Source organism: Labrus mixtus, chromosome 6 (genome assembly GCF_963584025.1).
Source record: "Labrus mixtus chromosome 6, fLabMix1.1, whole genome shotgun sequence".
Lineage (NCBI taxonomy): Eukaryota > Metazoa > Chordata > Actinopteri > Labriformes > Labridae > Labrus > Labrus mixtus.
Window position 1 is genome coordinate 17,605,441 of NC_083617.1, and position 21,606 is coordinate 17,627,046.

Sequence of the window (21,606 nt, forward strand, 5' to 3'; positions counted from 1 at the left end):
ACGTGTTTGTGGCTGTCAAAAGTGCGTTTTTATTGCTAAAGAGGATTGTATTTATCATCCTTAGTGCCTCGGTTTATTCCCAGAGCCCCCTAACCGGATAATTAAATAGCATTAACATCACAAATGTATTGTATGATCCCATAGAAAGCCAGGGGATATAGAAAAAGAAGAAAGTAAGAGCATAGAGAAGGTTACTGTAGTTTCCAACGCCCTCCATCGGCAGCGACATCTCTCTCTCTCTCTCTCTCTCTCACACACACACACACACACACACACACACACACACACACACACACACACACACACGCACACAATTGCCCTGCTGCCGTCGCGCGCCCCGCTCAGCTTCCCTCACTCCGCTTCCGAGGCTTGTGGAGGGAGGACTGATAAACGGAGCTGTTGGTGCTGTGGTGCCGGATTTTTGATACCCGAAGGAAGGAAGTTAGAAGGGAAGCGAGGAAGGAAGATAGAAAGGAGGGATGTTACGGTGATTTCCCCTCTTTTTCTCTCCTGACAAACACCTCCTCACTACTTTTCATCATCACTTAAGCCTCGGAGCCTTGTAAAGACGCTCCACTGCTGTTTTTTTTTATATCCATCACCGGCGGATAAAAAATAGGAGAGGGAACATTTCAGGGTTTGAGGAGAAACGACTTGGCTCTGCTTTCCTTTTTATAACCCTCCTCTTCTCCAAGCACCCACAAACAGTAACGCAGGGGGGGGGGGTTTACTCCGTGGATGTGTTGGACATCTGAGAAAAGAAGCAACAATACTTGGGAGAAGTGAGCGTTTCTGCTGGCTTGTATGTATTGGAGGAAATTTCCTTGGAGAGACGGGCTGCTGCGCGCGGAGTCTCTCACTTCCAAGGTAAGCTTGCTGGAGTTAAAAGACTGTTTTTTTTCAACACAGTCCCATTCATCTATTTTTCCTCTGCTCAATCTGTTTCTCTCCGTGCTGTTACTGTCCGTACTCCTTCTGCAGAGGTGTTAATGAGCGTAAAACAGCCGTCAGAAGTGAAATGTTGTCGGTTCCCGGGATGCTGTGGCTCGCCTCTGGAAGAATCCAGCGCAGTCATACAAACATTTGTGCACACGCATATTAAAAAGGTCACCTTAAGGGGATGTCGGAATTGGTTATGTTTTAGTAAATACGGGAATAAGGCACGAAAAGCCCCCAGAGCCTTTGCGCATTAGCGATACCAACAGCATAAGAAGACTTGTGTGTATGTTGCTGAGGCTGCAACAGAGGAGACTTTCTTCAGCCTTCAGACCACTGGATGACGGTTGGGATTTGTGCGGCTTCCACATCACGCAGATCTACAAGCGCACTGTGCATCGGTGTTGGTTTGCGTATTTGCGCTCGATTGATGTGTGCGTGCGCGTGCATGCGCGTTTCTGGGTATGTGTGTGTCTGTGTAAGTATGTGTGTGTTTCTGGCCACGTATAGTGAGTGGTTAAACTCGCTCCCTCTCGCTGCCTCTGTGTCTCCGCGTAACGGCGACGCACAACTTTTCTTGATTTAGTTTTTACGATTAAATCCAATCATTGAGAAAGCGATCTCTCCGTGGTTCAAAAGAGACATGCAGTTGTCGCTTTATTTGCATTATGTGGAAAAAAGGCCATATTCTCACAGAAAGCGTTCAAAAAAGTGGTCTCCACACTTAAAAACTATGAACCACACCACAACCTTATTAATTTATTGCTTCTTCTTCTATTCTGCTCTTACAGCTCTCTGTAGGGTTCATTATGGCTTTTGTGGAATTAAGATCTTGAAATGTGATCCCCTGCAGGCTCCTTAGTATTCAGTCCATTTGAATACTTTCAGCCGGAGCTGCGTCCTGCCCTTTTCCGTGTGCGCCAGCGCCGGCGAAACTGCATAAAAATTGCATACAGATCACTTGCCCGTAGGCTCATTCAGGCTCATTCTGCACTCAATTAGGTCCGTGCGTTTGCCTTATTGTCCCTGCAGGGCCACATCAGATCTTTCTTTAATTGTTGCACAGATATCCAATGAAATCCAGATGAACCGGCTCTTTGCTGGTGGACTCTCTGGGTGTGCTGGTTTGATAGGAATAATTATGGTTGGATGGAGCTATGAGTGCTGAGAGTAAAAGTGAGATATAGGTGTATAATTTGGGCAGCTGCAATTCCGCTGCGTTTTTCAATGGGTGAGCGGAGAGAGGGAGAAACACTGAAGGGCTGTGCAGTTTGGTATTCATGACACAGCCTGAGATTGCTGCTCTCAAGCAAGCAATAATCTCTCTTCTCCCTCTCCAACTCTCTCTCCCCGCCTGTCTCCCACACTGTTGCTGCTATACAATGTCTCTGCGCTCTCTCCCCCCTTTACCTCATCTATACCTCCATCTCTTCTTCATCTTTCTCCTCCGCCTCTCCATCTCTCTTCCTCCCGGCCTCTCTCTGTACTTTCCAGTCTTGTGGGAGTCATTGAGAAAATCATTTGCTGTTGTTGTGCTTTATTCGACAGGGGGGCTGGTTCTTATAGCAGTCAGGCTTCTTGCTTGCTTGGTTGGTTTGCAGGGTTGTTTCTTGCAGTGCTTCAACAAAAAAAAAAAGTCTGCATTCAACAATAAAGAGAAAGGTTCACAGAGAGAAAACCTTGAGAGGTACTAGCTCCACTTCACAGAAAATAAGGGGTTTGTAAAATCCTTGTGTTATAATCTCACAGGCGAAAAAAAAAAACATTTTAACTCTAGTCCTCTAGTTTTCAGAATTGCACTTTTGTGGTCTTTTTTTCCACGTCTCTGTATCATGTGGCTACATTACAGAGCAGAGTGTTTATTTTTCCTTCTTTGCATTTTACCAATTAGCCTGTAGACCAGTCAAACTTGCAGTGACACAAAACAGAATTCCCCTTATTTTTCCAGCTCTGGTGAGTTTACAGCGGTTACTTAAAAAGGCACATCGCAACAAATGAAAGTCCCTAATATATCTCCACTTTTGAAATGCTGCTTGTTGTTTTCTGTGGGCTTAACATTAAAGCCTCCGTGCCGTGCCTTCACACAAAGTTCCCCACAGTATTACCCTATTTGTGCTTTTGGATGTTTGCTTAATTCTCTAATCAAGTCTTCTTGCTTCTATTTTAGTCACAGTAATTCAGTTTGGATGGAGAAGTGGAAACAAGGTTGGGAAAAGAAGAAACATGAGGGCAGACCTGAGGAGAAAAAGAGCATGACTCCTATCAGAGTATGAGGGGGAGGAAGAGGAGGAGGGCAGCATGACTTCCATGAGCAGTGTACTCCGTCTCGCTCTTTTATGAGAGCCACTGCTGCCAGACAGCGCTTGTCTTCACTTCGCTATCACAAGTATGAACACTCATAGCCCCCCCCCCAATCCCTCCTCAGTTCCCACAATAGTGTGTTTTTTACATCTGGGGAAGTGATTGCACTCTTAGAAAAAAAAAAAAAACAAGACAGAAACACAGAATCCCCACTTGTACCGGTACGTCTTTGTGCTATTTAAGGGGAGCTGTGTTTACAGAAACCTGGCTCGGTCGGATGACACATGAAAGCAGGGTGGGTGAGATATCAGATTTTCTTTTTTTTTCTGATTTTTTTTTACCGATGCTCAGCCAAAAAACTGTGCGAAAACTGACACAGAAATGTCGTCAGATTTTTCTTGGATTCGTCGACGACCCCCACATTGGAAATGTTCTGCTTGGTGGTGGTGTTCCTTATAGTTTGCGGAGATAAAATTAAACCTGTGAACACAGACGTGTTCCTTAAGCAGCGTTTGAAAAGACACAACTAGGCCAGTCACGGCTGTTTAACTTGTGCTTCCCCAATCAAGTTTCCACAGTTATTTTGTGTGTGTGTGTGTGTGTGTGTGTGTGTGTGTGTGTGTGTGTGTAATGGCTTCCTTATGAGTGGATAACAGCGGCGAGCCACTCAATCTCTTTATAGAAAAACTCAGATGAAATATCCCATGGAGGCTTTAGTTGTAGTGCTTGTTCTCTTTCTCATGTCTCCTCCTCTTATCAGACATTTCTGCCTTTCATCTTCCAGCAGAGGAACTTCATACAGGATTCAAAGCGCTCTTTACCATAAATGACTTTGCAGACTAAATAAGCAGAGAGGATGTGCTTATGTCACATGGTTTTTACATTCAAATCCTGAACTGACTCTGGCGGTGAGCCACTTATGGCTGATGTTATGTTCGTAAGGGCTGAATTAAGATGAAAAAACACAGGGAAAAAAATGTCTCCTACTGGAATGAGTTTAAAGGCAGCTGACTCCAAACACTGCTGACGTAGCCCACCAGGGAGGGGGGCAAGATAGAGGGATTAATTTATAACGCTGTAATTGTTATATTTATATTTAATTAGCCGCCAGCTGCTCGTTCTCATAAGTCAAGGCATTGTAAACTAGATTCTTTTAAACTGTTACAGAGAGGGGGAGAAAGCAGGCGTATTGAACAGAAACAGAGGGAGAGAGAACTCAAATGAGAAGATGTAGAGAGAAGAGGAAAGAGGGGGTGTGGGTGGAGGGGTGAAAGAGAGAGGTACTAGACCTTTTCTAGGTGACGACAGAGGGAGCTGTTGGGCTTCGCTGCGGCGATGGCTGCCCTGCTCGCTCTCTTTTTTTTCTCTCGCTTTTCTAATTCTTTCCAAATCTCTGCCTGTGTGTTTCTCCCCCCCCCTCTTTCTCCCTCTCTCTATCCTTCTCCCTCCCTCCCTTTGAGAGACAGTCAACCGGAGAGATGGAGAGGTAGTTAGGCTCCCCAGGGATGCAGGATTCAATCTGCACACCCCAAAGACACACACACACACACACACACACAAACAAACACAAAAGTCCAAGTCTGTCTGGATAAGCATGTCCAAAGACTGGCTTCTGTTACCCTCAGATTCGCATTACCTCCCGCCACGAGAGAGAGGGAGAGAGAAGGGGGGGACAGAAGTTAAGAAAGAGGGTTTCAGTTTTTTTTCACTTTTGCCCCTGCACTAGCTTGTTTTCCTTTCCCCCGTCTCTCGGCCCGTGGGTTCCATAAAAAGCAGAGTGGGTTCAACAGTCTTGAGCCTTCTGTAGTTTTTACTCTTAAAAACTTGTCTCAACCCTTTCCTGCACTCCACAGCTCTCCTCTAACGCCTACATCTTCTCCTCCCGCCCTCTTGTCCCCGTCTATCCTCTACAACATTGATGGGAAGCCAGGTAGATGTTACAGTGACTTATCATTTCCTGTAGCAGTGATGTGATGGGATTATAACTCTAATCCCCGGCCTCAACGAGATTAAATGACAGAGTCAGTAATTAGTGTTTCTGACCTTTAATCTCTTTAGGTGCCCTCCAGAGAAAGAAAGAAAAAAAGACAGGAGGCGAGGTGGGATGGTGGGATGGTGGTGGAACGATTTCCTGGGTATCAGTGCATGTGAGGAGCAGTGAGACAGCACAGGTGGTTCACTGTTGTTGACACAGTTTCCTGCCAGTATAATGTCAGGGCTTTAGTTTCTTTGGCTTTTAAGCACGGGGCTTGTATGTTTCTTTTTCTTGTGCTCATGTGGTTTCACTTAGAGCTCCAGTTTTCTGCATTCCAGCAGCATGAAAGTTGGAGAAGATGAAGAGGTTAAGCAGAATCGGTCAAGGACAAGGACAAGGACAAGGACAAGGACAAGGACAAGGTTTTCTTTCATTATTAGAGCATCATTTTCCTTTTTTTTCTAAACTCAAAGTATGTCCTTTGATCAACATTTTGAGCTACTATCCAGTAGAGACACTGTATAAAGCTGTTTCTCCTAAATAATCAGTGTTTTTCTGACGATTTCCTGTTGGGATAAATGACATCAGAAAGGGCTGTGAGCAGAGCTGCCGATGGTTTATTTGTTTTCATGGATCGAGACCTTTAGTGTTCATCTTTTATGAGGTTTTCTCCTCCAAAGTAAATGGATCAGGTAAACAAAACTGGTAAATCCACTGAATAAACCAGGTTCACCTATTGAAAAAAAGATCTCAGGACAGAAATTGCTCAACTTCCTGTTAGGGGCTGGAAGCTGAGCTGTCGTCAAGTCCTTCATCATGTTAAATACAGTTATAGGGAATTAGGAAACTCTGATAAATATGCTTTTTATGTATATAATACGACTCATGTTGGCAGACTGAGGATTTAGATGTGGCACATGGAGTGAAAAAAGGGACAAATAGTCATCTTCATGACGAACAGCCCAGTCTGATTCAGATGACTCGTGCCTGAGATTGGTACAGCCGTAGAGCCATGTTATCAACCTCTCTCAAATAACTGTGATCAGGGACTTTGAAGAGATTGATTACCTATCTGTTGCTTATATTTTAAGGATTATTCCTCCACCGTTACTAAATGCATGTTTGGATTTAATCCAGTCTCTGAAAAGGGGACGTGAAAGAAGTGAGTAAATTTAACATTGAGCTAAAGTCAGTCTCATTTTTTTCCCTCTTCCATATTTTAAGGAAGTGAGACAAACCAGTAATTCATGAAGACATCCCATGCTTTCATTAATAGCAAAGTCACATTGAAGTCGTTACGAAGCTTAAGCCAGATGGACATTAAGAACGTAGGACTTGTGCGACAACAAGGAAAACAGCTCTGCAAAGAAAACAACAAGGACACCACTTAGAGCAATTAAAAAAAACAGAGATGTGAAGGCACAGAAACACTCTATTAAGTGAGGACTTTTTAGACCTGATTCGCTTTTTATCACCGCTCATGCAGGCTTTCACATTAAAAGCTTTATCAGTTGTTCTGCAGGAGCGACTGCATATTGCTCTTCAGTTACTGTGACCTTTTCTGCCGCACCCGAGACGGAGAGGAGAGCAGCCGGCGAGGATTTACCGCCCTGGCGACGAGGCCGTGCTGTAATTGTGATAACAGCTGGATCCTGGATCAATGCTAATTCAGGATTAACGAGCGATGTCATCGATTCTGCTATTGATGATCAGAATGCGGCGTTGACAGGGTTATTGATCGGACAAAAATGAGAATTGATTACTTCGGATAGGGAGCAGTATTGATTAGAGCACTTTGTGTGTTTTCTTGTCTAACTTTCTCCTCCATGCGTGCAGGTTTGTGTGTGTGTAAGCAAATATATTAGAAAGGCAGGTTCAGAGAGCGTGTATTGTGCAGCATGTCTGTGTAATCCGGTGTAATTTGTTGTCTGTGACAGTCGTTGGGTGCAGTCAGGTGGTTTGTGGTCTCATGACACCGGTCACATGAGAGAAAGAAAAGCAAGGTTGTTTGCTTATACAGCCAATTTTAACTGCATGTTTCGCTTTGGTAGACAGAATTCAGCAAGGAGAGAGAGAGAGAGAGAGAGAGAGAGAGAGAGAGAAACAGTGAAACAAGAAGAGAGTGGAAAAAAAAGGAAATCGGATGAAGTTCGGGAACATCTCGCATGTGAATTACTGGAAGTTTTCTCAGAATTCTGCTATCAATTTAGTGCAAAACGAATCCAAATTAGGGTCAGTGATTTTTTTTTAGCGGGGTTTGTTTTAAAGCCAATTAATAATTCACAGCTGAGAGGCTTCTGGTTTGACAGTTTTTGTGTGAAGTTACAGTGGAGTCAGTGAGGAAGAAAGAGAGAAAGGGAAGAGAGGGGAGTTTAAGCGCGTGGGTCAAGGAGAGATTTAATGAGTCGTTTGCTTCTCATTATTCAGAATAATAATTAACAATGAGTGTGTGTGTGTGTTTATGTGTGTGTGTGTGTGTGTGTGTGTGTGTGTGTGTGTGTGTGTGTGTGTCTGTCTCTACTGTCTCTCTCCTTACTCCATATGTAATCACTGATTTCAACATTTTTTTTTTTAATTTTCATTAAACAAATAAGTTCACAGAATGCATGAAATACACTGAGGGGCGGAGGGGGGAAGGGGGGGGAGAAAAAGAAGGAAATGCACATTTGTCCTCAAAAACTTTAAAAAAATATATTGATTATTGTTTCTTTGTCAACCTACTCACCCCTCTTATCATTTCTTTTTATAATTGAATCATGTTACATCATCATTTCTCTCCCCTGAGTCTGCCACTGCTTGAATCGCAAACTAACACACACTCAGGCACAGATGAGAGAGTGTATTTGCAGACGATGTGTTGGTGATTACCATAATTAACATGGTTATGTTAATTGTGGCGAGTTAATTTTGCTGATGGAACACATTTGTAAAGGTGAACTCAATGGGAGGAGTGGTTATTTATTTTTTTTGCGTCAGGGTACTGTGTGTGTGTGTGTGTGTGTGTGTTTGTCTGAGTTTCTGTTTGCGTGGTCTGTAAACATGAATGTGTGTGTGTTCTGTCCGTGTTAGCGGCTGACAGATCCTCTTCCAACAGGTGTGTGTAACCTGGAAACAGGATTTATTTTGCTGCTCACGTGCTGACACAGACGGGGAAACCAGAAACAACCTGTCATAAGGCCAAAAGAAGGAACACACACACACACACACACACACAAACACACACGCACACACACACACAAATATGGCCTCAGTGGTCAGCCAAAAGAGTAAATGCTGCAGAGGGCTTATCTGATTATGAGCAGGGTTAGATAGAGGACTCGGCATGATAGGGGTGGATGAAGGGCCACAAAAGATAAACACAGTGATAGTTTAACAAAAAAAAAAAAAATGGGGTCCTGCTGCTCACAGGTCTAACAACCATGTATCTTTGACCTCCGTCTGGCCAAAAACATTTGTCATGAGTCCCTCCCTGCGCGTTTTCCTCCGCTGTGCCGACGTTTAAACCAACACAATTTAAACTGAATGACACATGCACAGAAAGGACAGAAATAGCTGCATAATGAACATGGCTAACAAATAGCTGGAGGGCAGAATGCAACACAAATTGTTATGATGGGTGGGTGTCGGATGTCATGGTGAGAGGAGGGGCTCCAGCGCCTATTTGTGAAAACGTTCTCTCTGCAAATAAATGGCCCGTAATCCCCATGTTTGACGTTTTGTTTTTCCCCCCAGACACAATATGAGGCTATCTTTAGCGTCTTTAGCTTCTCGTTGGTTTTTGTAGCAGCTACGAAAGAGAAAGTATTCGGTGTTTTCTGTCACTCTGTCCCCGGGAGACAGAAGAGCAAATACTCCTACAGCAAAGCTTGTTTTGCTTGGTTATATTATTTTCGGAAATGTCACAAAAATGAAGTCATGGTGGACGATTTTTACAAGCAAAAAAGCGTGATTGTTTGCCTGTCTGGATAGAGGGCTGATGGTGACAGTCTGTGCAAGCTCATTCTTTTGGTACAAGTGGGTGTTAGGTAATGTGATTTTTCAAACCATGTTTAAAGCTATACTAGAATTCTAGACAACCTGAATTCCTTATTTGTTTCCCCCAATGTTTGGACAGCTACGAGTTAAAAATGTCGAGAGTTTTCCAAGTTCCCTCTATCTGACCGCGTGTATCCGTATCACTTTGATAAATATGAGAAGAGGCTTCTTAGTCACACATATTTTAATGTTTCAGAGTGCGTTTGTGAATTTCCAACATTAACCAGTCAGCGTGCTGGCAAAGCCTGCTCTTGATGTCAAAGTAATGCTTTGATCACACTGAGACTTATCTCGTGTAGTTCTCATCCTCTCCTGTCTCTCTCCCCTCCTTCTATCCTTACATCCACTCTTCCTATCTCTCCCTAACTTCTCCTATTTTCTCCATCTGTCCTCTTCTATATGCCACACCCCCCCCCCCCCCCCCCTTTATTCATCGCATCTTTGCCTGTTAGAAGGCACATGAAAAGATTCCAAAAATAAACCTCACTCTGACAGATGTGCTGATTTAATTCACTTTTTTGATAAATATAAAACAGCTTTCACTTCATATAATGTTTGCTAAATTAAGCATCACACAGGTATAGGCATAGAGGATGCTGCCGTCTTATACTAATGATCCGCTCCCTAAAAAAAAAACTGGACTTATGTGAACTGAGGAGTCCGTATTGATTCGGCTCCCCGGATATGAAAGTGTGCTTCGAAAGATAATAGTGTTTCTGTCTGCTGTTTATCCTCACACACTCTGTTTGCCACAGAAGAGGCCTTGAGATTATATAACTGCCTTAATCCCACTCCAAACACACAAACAACAGTGCACCCTTTACAAGCTCCGATGAGATGCTGCAGCGGCAGATGACAGTTCGACCGCGTGCACACGGACATGGAGATAACGGCGCACTCTGACACACACAAAAAGCCTGTTTTTTTCCCCTCATAAGATGGAGCATTACTGCAAGGTTGACCTCTTTACCATAATAACCTCCTTTCATTAGCGTCCCTCTGTCTATTTCTGTGTATGTGCCTCTTTATTTTCCCTTTTCTCTCCCTGATATTACTTTTACTAACTCCCACATCCCTTTTTGCATTTTTTTTTCTGTCTCCTCAGCCACGCTTCATCGACTGTGACACTTTTCATGCCACACTGTGATTGAATATGATGGCTGCGTCTTCATTTGGCGGCATTAATTTCACTCTTTGGCACGTGACTGGCTTGACTCCAGTATATGCCTTCATCTGACCATAACTCTGTGTCTTATAGAGCACACTCTTTCTCTCTTCTGTCCTGTACTTTTGCATTGCTCTATCTGCTTTTTTTTTTTCTCTCTCTCTTCACTATCTTTTATCTGTGTCCCTTCACCCAAATAGTCTCCATTTCTCATTCTTTGTCCGTCTTTATCTCCTGCTTCCACTGCCTCTGAAGATTTCAGTTACAGCTGTGACTGCGTTGACCTTTTTCAGTGAAAGGAGACGCAGTGAACGACAGGTATGACCTCCTCCAGCACAGGCTAATTGATATTTTACTACAGAAGGCCAAAGCTATATCAATATATGTGTGGGGAAAAAAGTGCTGATACAACGCAGGAACTCAGCTGTCCAGTCTCTGACACTTTTCTTCACACTGACTTTAATCCGTGTAGGAGATGTAATCAACGCCTGACATTCAAAGGGAATCATTTTCCAAAAACAGAGTTGATTTTGCCCTTTAAACCTCGAGGAGTATACGTGAGAGTTAAGACGGGTTCTCTTTATTTCACACTGACGTTAAGATGTGGTACCCACTTCATAAACCCATTTGATGCAGGCTGCAGTTTCTTGTCATTTTAAAGAACACTGACAAAGAAATCTTTCATTAGATATCGGATTTGTAGCATATTGGATATGAATGTTTTTGAGGTGGTTGTTTACAGATAATCCCTTTGGAGTTATTTTGAAATCAACACAAGTAGGAGTTGCTCTGAGCCACTTTCGTACATCATATGTGTTCTCAATGTTTATGCGCAGTGACATCCAATTTGTCACAGCCGTGTTTACTTTCATTGTGATGTTATGAAAGCAAGTGGCATCACCACTGTTTATACTCTAGTGGCAAGGTTGAACAAACCAGGTCACAGTGTGCTTTTTATGTGTGTGTGTGTGTGTCTGTGTCTGTGTCTATCTGTCTTTTTGTTTGTGCACACATGGATGTGTCACTCCAATGTGCCCGGACATGGAGGTGTTTTCACACACAAGCTGACCATGCAAGGTCACCGTGCAGTCTGTGTGTTTGTGCACCTGAGCATGAGGATCCAGAAAAAACATGTAAAAGTGGATTCCGGCAGTCTGTGTGCATGTGTCCATGTCACTTAATCATGATATATGCATTGTCACCTTGGGCTGTTTGTGTGTTTGTGTTTGTGTACTATGTGAGAAAAGCTTCTGGAAAATCAAAGACAACCGGGAATTTCCTCAAAAGAGTGAACAAGTTGTGTTAGGTTGAGTTTAGGTGTGTTGATGAAGGATCCAGTGATGTTGATCTAGTCTAACAAGCATACTGCGATAATGATATAACAAAAAAGGGTGTGTATGTGTTTGTGTGTTCGGGGCAGGCGTTCAGGTGGCATCAAAGCTTGTCTAGACAGCTGTTTTAACCTTTTTAAATGAGAAAATGGCCCCAATGTTTTATTCACAGAGCATGCTAATATATTATTCAACAAGGCAATGCGCCAATCTTTTAGAGCAGTTTAGAGCAGCAAGAGCCACATGTCACCAGGTTTCACTCTCCAGATGAAAAGAAATATATCAAAGAAAGTATCTTGCTGTGACAGTTGGAGGCGAGAAAAACACTCCACTCATTGGAGAGGATTTCCATTTTCTATTTATCCTTTAGACACAGTATTTGTCTGATGCATTTATTCCAGGCAATTTGCACAGAGGGGAGAAGAAATGGTTCACTTGCTTAAGGACTCTTGACTGTGATTGGTGTTGAGAATTGTATTCTGAAATCTAACCTCTCCACTGCAAGCTTCAGTGCAAGTTTTGACAAAGAGATTTTGCATTTTTCAAGGGTAAAAGAGGTCTCTAAACATAACAGATGATACATTATTTCTCATAAGAAATGAATGTTCTGATTCTGCTACCAAAATAAAGCAAGAATGAAGTAAATCAAATTTAAAAAAAGAAGACTTCAACTTTTCCAGATGTTTTCTGTAGACAAACTTGCATCAGTTTTGGGGATCTTTGGCAAAATGAACCATTTTTTTTCTTTTAGCTTTGTAGAGATTTGTGATTCCTATGGGGGTCTTTGGTTCGGGGGGGAGTTTGAGAACCAACAGCGCTGGCTCATTGAGGTATGTGATTGCTGCTCAGATCAACAAAGAGCTCTCTGTGTCAACCTGGAGAAAGAAAGAAAGCTGGTTTGGCCTCAACCACCATGTTGGGTTGAAAGAGAGGAGGGGGGGGTTATTATCAAGTATCCAGTGCGTTGATGCATTGGTTTGGAGCAGCATGTGGAGGGGAGGAAATAGAAAATGAGAATGGGAGGGAGCAGGGAGGGGGGATCGTTTTTGCTGGGGAGGATGTTTTGGCACAATGACCCTTGTGTCCTCCAGTTTTGTCAATGAGTTGAGTGTTTGTTAGAGTTTAGCGGGTGAGGGCCGGGGGACGGCGAATTGGAGGGGTAATTAGGGTCATTACACATGCATGGTAGGTGTAATGGTCCGCGACATTGCTGATCAATTCCTCCCTCTTACCTCCATGCCAACCCCCTGTTCCTGTCAAAGCACAAAAACCCATTCATCACTCATCCAGAGTTAATTCTCGATAAACTATCAGATATTTGTCAAAGACAAAAAATAGTTAGTTTTGCTTTTTTTGGTTACAAATCATTAAGCTACACTGTAGAAGTCAAAGGTTGTCAACACATTTCTTTAAAATTCTTTATACTTTCAGCCAAACCCTGCAAGCCCAAACATCACATTTAGATCAATACCAAGTGAACATTGCAGCCCTTCAAGCATGTATTTCGTCAAGTGTTGTATTTGCTTTACTAGAGACGGGATCAAAGGTCAAGTTAATCGAAAATCCAACATGGCAACTAAACAAATTCTAGCTTCATAAAGTTGAACCATAATAACAAGGCTCTTGTTGGTATTTTTCCCATTTCTAAACGGCCTACTTCCTGATCAAATATTCTCCTTCATGTTATGTCCAACATGGACAACTGACATGAGAGAAATACCGACTGTTAAATATTAATGAAGCTGTCCCCTTTCCTGAAGCCTTTACTTTCAAAGGGATTCAATGTTTGACAACGCAGTTATCACTTTGAAATCAAACCCATCATTGCACTTTATCATTATGAATAAAAAACGATTCAGAGCTGTAAAACCACTAATGACTTCTCGCTGAACAGATCACGACCTTCCTTTGAGCCGCAGTGTTCGGCCAGTAAGGTCTCCGTGGACTAATGTGTATGAAAACCGTGTGTGTCAGTTTCTGGATAAATGGTGATGGATATGGGGGGGGGGGGGGGGGCAGGGGAGAGTGAATCCCATCCTTAAGGGTGGTCTTTAAAGGCTTAGTGGCATCCTCTAAGACCTTGTGTTCTGCCCCTTGCCTCCTCAATAGAGCAAAGCTAATCTGGGTCTGCTTAGGGCTGCTTCTGACGTCTCTTGGGCGACTGTCTCCATCCTCTTTTTCTCTCTCTTTTTTAGTATCTCAACCTTAGCGACTGGCTGTCTCACTCAAGGACACTTTGACTGGACGCATGGTTGTTGATGCACATATATTCCAGAGAGAGAAGTGTTGACCTCTGAGCCAGAGACTCGTCTGTCAAAACACTTGATGAAAACCTGCCGACAGTGCACAGAGGTCTCCATCAACTTCTGTCCATCTGACTGTCTGGCTGCGATACCTGAGAAATACCCAGTGTGTGAGGTTAGATGATTGAACTGTATTGGTTGTGATTGCTGTATGTCTTACATCTGATATTTAATACTACCATGCCTTTTTGTTAGACTGCTGTTAGTATGTTAGAATATGTTGAGCTGTTCCATTGGTAATGATCATCAAAAATTAAAGTGTTCGCATCAAGCCCCAATATCAGATCAAATGTTTTTGTGTCATAGGCCAACAGTTATTTTCAGAACAAATGTTCTTTTAGTTAAACCTAGCTTGCTCAAATGCCCTTTTTTTTATTTAAAATGTCAATCAATCAAAATGGTGCAATAATATATATCATTGTTCAGGTAAATCATATTGTGGTAGCTTTAAGGGTCACCCTATCTCCATCTCACTATCTCTTCTTCCTTTCTCCCTCGCCGACTCCAGAGGGTCATGGTGTCAGCTGTTGGACAATAGGACAGCTGTATCCAGATCAACCCGAAGACCCACAAGCCCCCGGGGGTGGGATTAAGCCAATTAGTAGCTGTCAATCACTGTGACATATCATGGACAGCTAGATCAATACTTGGAGGGGGGGGTTGGAGAAAAGGTGGGACTGACTGAATAGATGGAGGCTGGGTGAAAAAAGAGTGGGTGACTGGAGGGATGAGTGGGCGTTGCAGAGAAGTGTGGCTGGATGGAGGGATGAAAGGATGTCTGGAGGATCCAAAGTGGACACTGGAGACTGCAGGGATGTCTGGTCTGCAGGAGGAGGGGAACAAAAGCAGAAATCAGATGGGTTTCTAATGGATTTAGGGATTAAATGTATACATATGTTCCCCAAACCAGCGTTTGGAAAGAAAAAGAAGTCAGGCAATGTAATATATGGTTCTCATTAAATCATTGTAGGAAATTACTGGACTAATTAACTAGTTGAAACCGGAATATATGGAGATGGATGCAAAATAATAGAGTGAATAGTGATGATGGTAAAGGGGCTTTAGGGGGAGAAAAACAAAGGGATTTAGGGAAGAAAATCTCATACCATAATAATAATATATAGCCTCAGCTTGCAATATGAACATGTTCATAAATCCTCCTCCTTCTCTTCCTCCTGATCATCTCTCCATATCCCTCTTGTTTTGCATTCAAGTATTTTGTATTGTGTGCTCTGTAGTCCAAAGAGTTGAGTGACATAGAATTTGTTTACCATGGTTCAGGCCATCAGATCGTCTGCGACAGTTAAGGGCGGAACAAAAATCCCTCAGTGGAGAATCAATAGGCTGCAGAGAGAGAATGATGGTGTGGGAGGAGGAGGAGGAGGAGGAAGAGGATGTGAGACAAGAAATTAAGCCAAAAAAACAGGAATGGAAATTGGAGAAAGATGGGGGAGAATAGGGATGCGGATGGTTTTTAAAGGAGCATGGCATCTGATTCAAATAAGCCAGAAAGAACAGCAGGATGTTGAAAAGATGTTCATCAATACAGTTCAATCAAGAAAGACACAGAAATGGAATTGAATGAGAGAATTAAAGAATAGTGTGAAGAGGGAGACATCTGCCAGATCCAGGCTAGAAGGAAATAATTGAATGAATGTGTATCAATAGTGGAACGCTACTGTTCCTTTACATGTTTGTCAATGATTGAGCTTAAAGTGAATGGACCGTAGAACTGCAGGATGTAGAACCGCATCAATGGTGAATGGGAGGAAGAGTAACAGAGAAGATGAACTGAGGAGAAGAAGTAAGAAGAGAGGGAAAGGGAAGAAAAGGACGAGAAGATGGTGTACAAATTCCCGAGCATGAGGAGGATGCAAGTGACACAAAGCGAGAAATGGAACAAACATGAAAAGGGAGAAAATAGAGATCTTTTAAAAGCAATAAAGATGAATACAATTATGTAACTGCTAAATGAGGTTTCTTAAAAGCTGGGAAAATAATGATAAAAGGCCAGATGAGAGAGAGAAAGGAGGAGGGAGAGCAGAAAAGCAGTTAAAAAGAGACACGGAAGGGCAGAGGATGTTGTATGAATATGATGCTCGGAACATCTGGCATGACTCTCTGAAAGTTCTTCGGCCTTTTGAATTTGAGTGTGTGTGTTTGTGAGAGAGAGTGATACAAAAGAGGGTATCGGGTGGGGGTTTGTTAGTCTAAAGCAGTGATGCACAAAGACACACAAACCAGGCCTGCCACACTCACTTATACACGCCTGGGTGGATTCAGGAAGAAAAGATCGAAGGTTTGAGGAAGAGAGAGATGGAGAGGAAATCTAGATGGGGACGGGGGGGGGGGGGAAGGGAGGAGAAGGACAGATGGAGGGGAGGAGAGGGAGGGGAGAGACTAAGACGAGGAGGGAGTCGGAGGAAAGATTTGTTCTTGATTGATTTACCTCGCTGTCCAAGGCCACTGAGTCATGTAATCATCAGGAGGGGTTTTGATCAGCACTCTTTATGGGAGGGATGTGTCATTTTCTTCAGCCCGAGCATGTGACCGAACATGGAAGTACATGTTATATTTTCCCCGACGTGTAAATATTCACAATGAGTCTCAGATATTCATAGAAAAGGCCGTAAACAACATTCTCATCTTTTAACCCTAAAGATGCAGTGAATTATTCATTGTTTTCTTTTCTTTTCTTTTTTTTTTTGCATAACTTCTGAGAGTAAGGGCCTTATGTGCAATTTAGACCTAAAGAAATGCACTTTGCGCCTTTAGTTTGGTGTTTGTATGATTTCAAAAACTCCTAACGAGTGTGTTTTCTGCCCGTTTGCACTCGTAAAGAGGCTTTGAATAATTCATGCTGTTTCGTCAGTAACATATTGTTCAAACTTCTGGTGGAGGAAATCTCCGTCCTTTGTTGCGTCTTCTTTCAAAAAATTGAACTCCTACTTTGGTATATTTCACAATTAATACTCTGATAGAAGAAACCTTTTTATACTGAATACTTTTGAAACTTCTAACAAGCTCCCTCTCTTCTGTTTTTTTTTTTGTTGTGTTTCATCCCTTTTTTCCCCCCCTCTTTAAAAGTGTATTCTGTCTGGTCTTTGAGGTCTTAACAAGCATATTTTCCGCCTGTTTTAACCCTTAAGGAGGCGCTGAATAATTCATCGGGTTGTGCTCCCAACAGTTTTGCTAATGGCTCAGTCACAAAGCCATACATTTGTAAATGAGGGTAATCCACCTTTATGAGTCCTGGAGCATGTGTGGAAGGCTCAGTGTGTGTGTGAGTGAGTGTGTGTGTGTGTTTAGACGGGTCAGGCTCTCAGGTTTGAAGACAAGGAGCGTTTTGTCCAACAAGAATTTTGGTGTTTTTTTGCATGTGTGTGTGTGTGCTAGTGTGTGTGTGTGTTATCTGTTGAGTGCTGCCAGGATTTGTAGCTGTGCTGCCACAATGACCCTTTCATCCGAAGAACCATCTGATTGTGTGTGTATGCATGTGTGCGTGGTCATCCATGCATTTGGTGTGTGTGTGTGTGTGTGTGTGTGTGTGTGCGTGTGTGTGAGATTTTGCAGGCCTCTTTTCTCTGCGACCCAATCTCTTTATCTGTTCAGAACAACAAAAGACGGAGGCCTGAAGGCACAGACACAAACGGACGGACGATAGACGCAGAGACAGACAGCAGGGAGATAAGCAGACAGAGACACACAAATCTGTATTATTCAGGTCAAGACACACACACAAACACACACACTTGAGCTTTAATCAGAATCTGTCAATACAGTCAAAGCCTCTGTACCTGCTACCCGTATCTTGCCACGAACACAGGTGTCTAGAACCGTTAACACTCCAGTGAAAGGCGGATCGGCTATCACAGCCATACGGCTTTGCTGAATGCCTGGAAATCATCCTCTTGTCCAAAAGTGAATGTGCTTTAGCTTGTATACATGCAATTGACACTCAAATAGCAATTGGAGAATACGGTTAAATTCCTAGATAACCAACATGAGCAGCGTGCAGGAGTAGGAGAAGTGCAGGGACGGAGCAAGAGGAGAGAAATGAGAGCAAAGCAGTGAAGTAGAAAAGCTTTTCAGCTGCAAGATAAGAGCATATTAGGGCGAGTACAGGTGGGAAAAGACCAAATAGGGTGTGTATGTGTGTGGGGGGGGGGGGTGCTTTATTAGTACTTGATGGTACGAGTTCTCGGACTAAGTGAGGACTGGAATGACTGACTGGAGTTGTGATTGCAAAGGTTGTTTCCACGCCGGGGATGCTCAAAAACAGATTGAGCTTAATATATAAGAGAATCGTGGCTTTACTCCATGCTTCATCTTTAATAGTAGTCAGCAATTTGGAGGTTCTTTGTTCGGGGAATATGAAGGGAAAAAAAGAGTGTGTAAGAGGAAGAGAGAGACGATTGGTGACAGAATGGGCGAGGAAAGATAAAAAAAAAAAAAATGGAGATACAGTAGCAGAACTCTTGAATGGAAAGAAGAAATGAGGCAAAAAAGAGAACAAGGAATGGAAACTCTGGTGGTGCGGCCCGTGTATGTGCTTCGCAGTGTGTGTGTGTGTGTGTGTGTGTGTGTGTGTGTGTGTGTGTGTGGCTGGTTAGCTGCAAATAGCTCTGTTGAAACAAACTATGTCTGACAGCAATCACACACGCACACACACACTTAAACTACCTGCCTTGAGGGGATGCCATCTAGCTTTCCTTCTCTGCAGAAGCACTTCTCGACCCTCTCAGACTTCTAATTTGATGAGTTTTCCATGGCTGTGGCCTGCAGTTCCTGTGTATGCATAAGATGGTGTGTGGTTTTAGCAAAAGCTATGGTCGATTCATTTCTGGCATCCTTGACTGGTTGGACATGCAAAGCAAAGTCTGGGTTTATACCCCACATCTCCAATTTTGTCTCCAATTGCACATATTCACTTGTTTTTCTCCTTTCCGACGTCTTTTCTGCTCCCCTCCTCCTCAGACTCTCCCTTTTTATGTGCCTCTCCACGCACAGCTTAAAAACTGTGAAGGCTGCTCAATGTCTACAAGAAAGAAGTGATTGAAAGTGATGATTGTAGGCTACTAAAATAAATACTAGGTAAGAAAATGAATGAGAAGTCCTCGGTTAAAACATTTAAACCTTCAGTTTAAATAACTTCAACATTGTTAAGTAACTGATTGACTTTTGATTTTCCAAAGTACTCACTGTTGGAGTAATAACGGGATATTAACTACAACGCGCAAAAGTAATTTAAACCTTGATGGCTTCAATTTTCATGGTAAAAGAAAAATGTTTTGATTAATTGTATTGCATGTAGACGGTAATGCTTGTTTTCAGTCACCTTGGCTTCCAAGGAAACCTGTTAATGAAATGCTCAGTCTGTATCTATGCCAAAAATTGCCCTTCTGTAGCATCTCCCTTGTTTCTTGTCTATTATCAGTGGATCACAAAGATCCAATGCTTAAATGTGTGTCATATTACAGGACACGAGACTCATTCTTTTAACTGGTGCAGACAAACAGTACAGGGTTTTTATTAAAGCTTTTTAACTCCAATGACAAGCAAATGGAAAACTGTCTGTTTGCTGGTAATGAGGTCAACTCTGTTATCATTTAATGGGCTCATTAAGAATTTTGCCCCAAGCAAAACATTTTCCTCCTCTTATTAAGGAGCACAGGAACTTAACGGTTGAGTAACCAACTTGGTCACCTTTATTAGAGCACAGATATTCACAGTGGAGATCCATACAAACGTACAAAAAAAACACTACCAACCTGCTGTAGTTGATAGTAGCCCTTTTCAGACTTCTTTTTATAGCAAAAGTGATGTAACTTAGCTCAGAGAACGTCGTTGTTGTTTTTTTCTTAGAATATTACCAAACTCAAATAATAGATTAACAAAATAGTGTATCTATTCACAACTTATCAATCAATCCTTCCAGCTCGAGTCTGCAATGAAACCGAAATGGGGCAGAACATTGTGGAAACTGACAGTTGACTCAGTCACTGACAGTAAAGTCTGGGTGGTCCTGGATGGGGGCAGGGCAGTCGTTATGGAAACAGTGGCAGGTGAAAACTTCTACATATTAGTGAGGGTGGATGTCAGAGACGATGTCGTAAAAGCTGTAAAGTGTTTTTGTGTGTGAGAGAGACAGAGAAGGAGGGAGAGAGGCGCAGTAACTGAACTGAACTCATTTACATAACACTACAGCAAACTGCAGTAAAAGGGACACTTTTATTTTGATGGTGTGTGGCGGACCCACAGGGAGACATACACACACACACACACACACACACACACACACACACACACACACAGTAAATGGCTTACAAATGAGTTGAGTGTGATGTAAATGGTTTGTTTTACAGTCTTTGTTTGATCCTGTTAAACAGTGATTGGCAGCTACCACTGCACAACCTTTTCACCCGAGACTTTAACCTCCTCACCGTCACAGGAGAAGCCAGACAAGCTCTGCTCTGATGCATTACAATGCGCAGGAAGGTGCCTGAGTATGAATGCTTTTTTTTTTCTTCCTGCCCTATTTTAATTCCGGATTTGTTTACCTCACATGTTGTGACACATGAGGGGAGGACACTTCCTGGTGAATCACAACAGGCAGAGATGCTGATTTGAATGGATGCGGACTGTTTGTTCCACTAAGCCTCTGTTTTACCAAGCAAATGAGGAAAAGGACAACCAGTGCTGCCCTGCACGGCAACAGTACAGAGACTTTTCTTCACTCTTTTTCAGCTGTGGATGAAAAGTGATTAAAAATAAGTTGATGCCTCTCTGGGTGAAATGAAAGCAAAGCTGCATCCCAGGGTGAATATTTCTTGTGATTAAAGTAACTGCTTCATCGAAATTTGACATAGCCTTTATCTTTTCAAAAGAGAGAACCATAAATGAGCGTTGCATGCGGAGATAAGGATAGAAGCAGACAAGGGTAGGGTTTTGAATACCTGGGTATTGCATATGTATGTCATCATACCCACTGGTACTCACAGGTAATGATGCCTCCTCCTTTATCTTTGCCTTTGACTGTGCGGGAGTGTCTTTATGTGTCAGGAAAGTATGACGGAGGCAAGCAAAGTGGCCCTGCTCTCAAAAAAAGCGTCTGCACAACCACCACAAAGGGACACGAGAAAGCAGGGGAGTGTGTGTGTGTGTGTGTGTGTGTTTGTGATTGTGGGTGGCACAGATAGAAAGCTGGAGATATGAGTCACTTTGAAAAGTGGGCAAGTCCGACATAACCGAAGCCACTCCGTCACTTTCTGTCACTCTTTAATGGTTTTCCTTTAACATTTCCATACATGTGTCACATGTGCTGGTTTGGTTGTTAGGAGATGAATTCTAGTAACTATAAGGTCTATTTTTTTTAATTATTATTTCAAGTGCAAACTATAGTGCTAAAAAAAATCTGTTCCCAGCATGACAGGAGCTCATTGGTGGTAACGTGAGTTTGGTGTAAAAACTGAAATAGGAAAAGTGGGCAAAGTGTTTCATAAGGTGGCCTCAGGTGGGTTAGTGGGTCAGCTGTTTATCAACCTCACTCTGTGTCCTTGT

General features: G+C 42.7%; 1 protein-coding gene across 2 annotated transcripts in view; it reads left to right on the forward strand.

The window, feature by feature from the left end:
• The first annotated feature begins 338 nt into the window (after window positions 1-338).
• cdh11 (cadherin 11, type 2, OB-cadherin (osteoblast)) overlaps window positions 339-21,606 on the forward strand; it is a 94,478-nt gene continuing 73,210 nt past the window's right edge. The window contains exons 1-2 of one of the 2 annotated variants that reach the window (XM_061040308.1): window positions 339-867; window positions 12,503-12,573. The gene's annotated coding sequence lies outside the window, so the exon portion shown is untranslated. The remainder of the gene's footprint in view (window positions 868-12,502; window positions 12,574-21,606) is intronic. The other variant, XM_061040307.1, reaches the window with a different exon arrangement.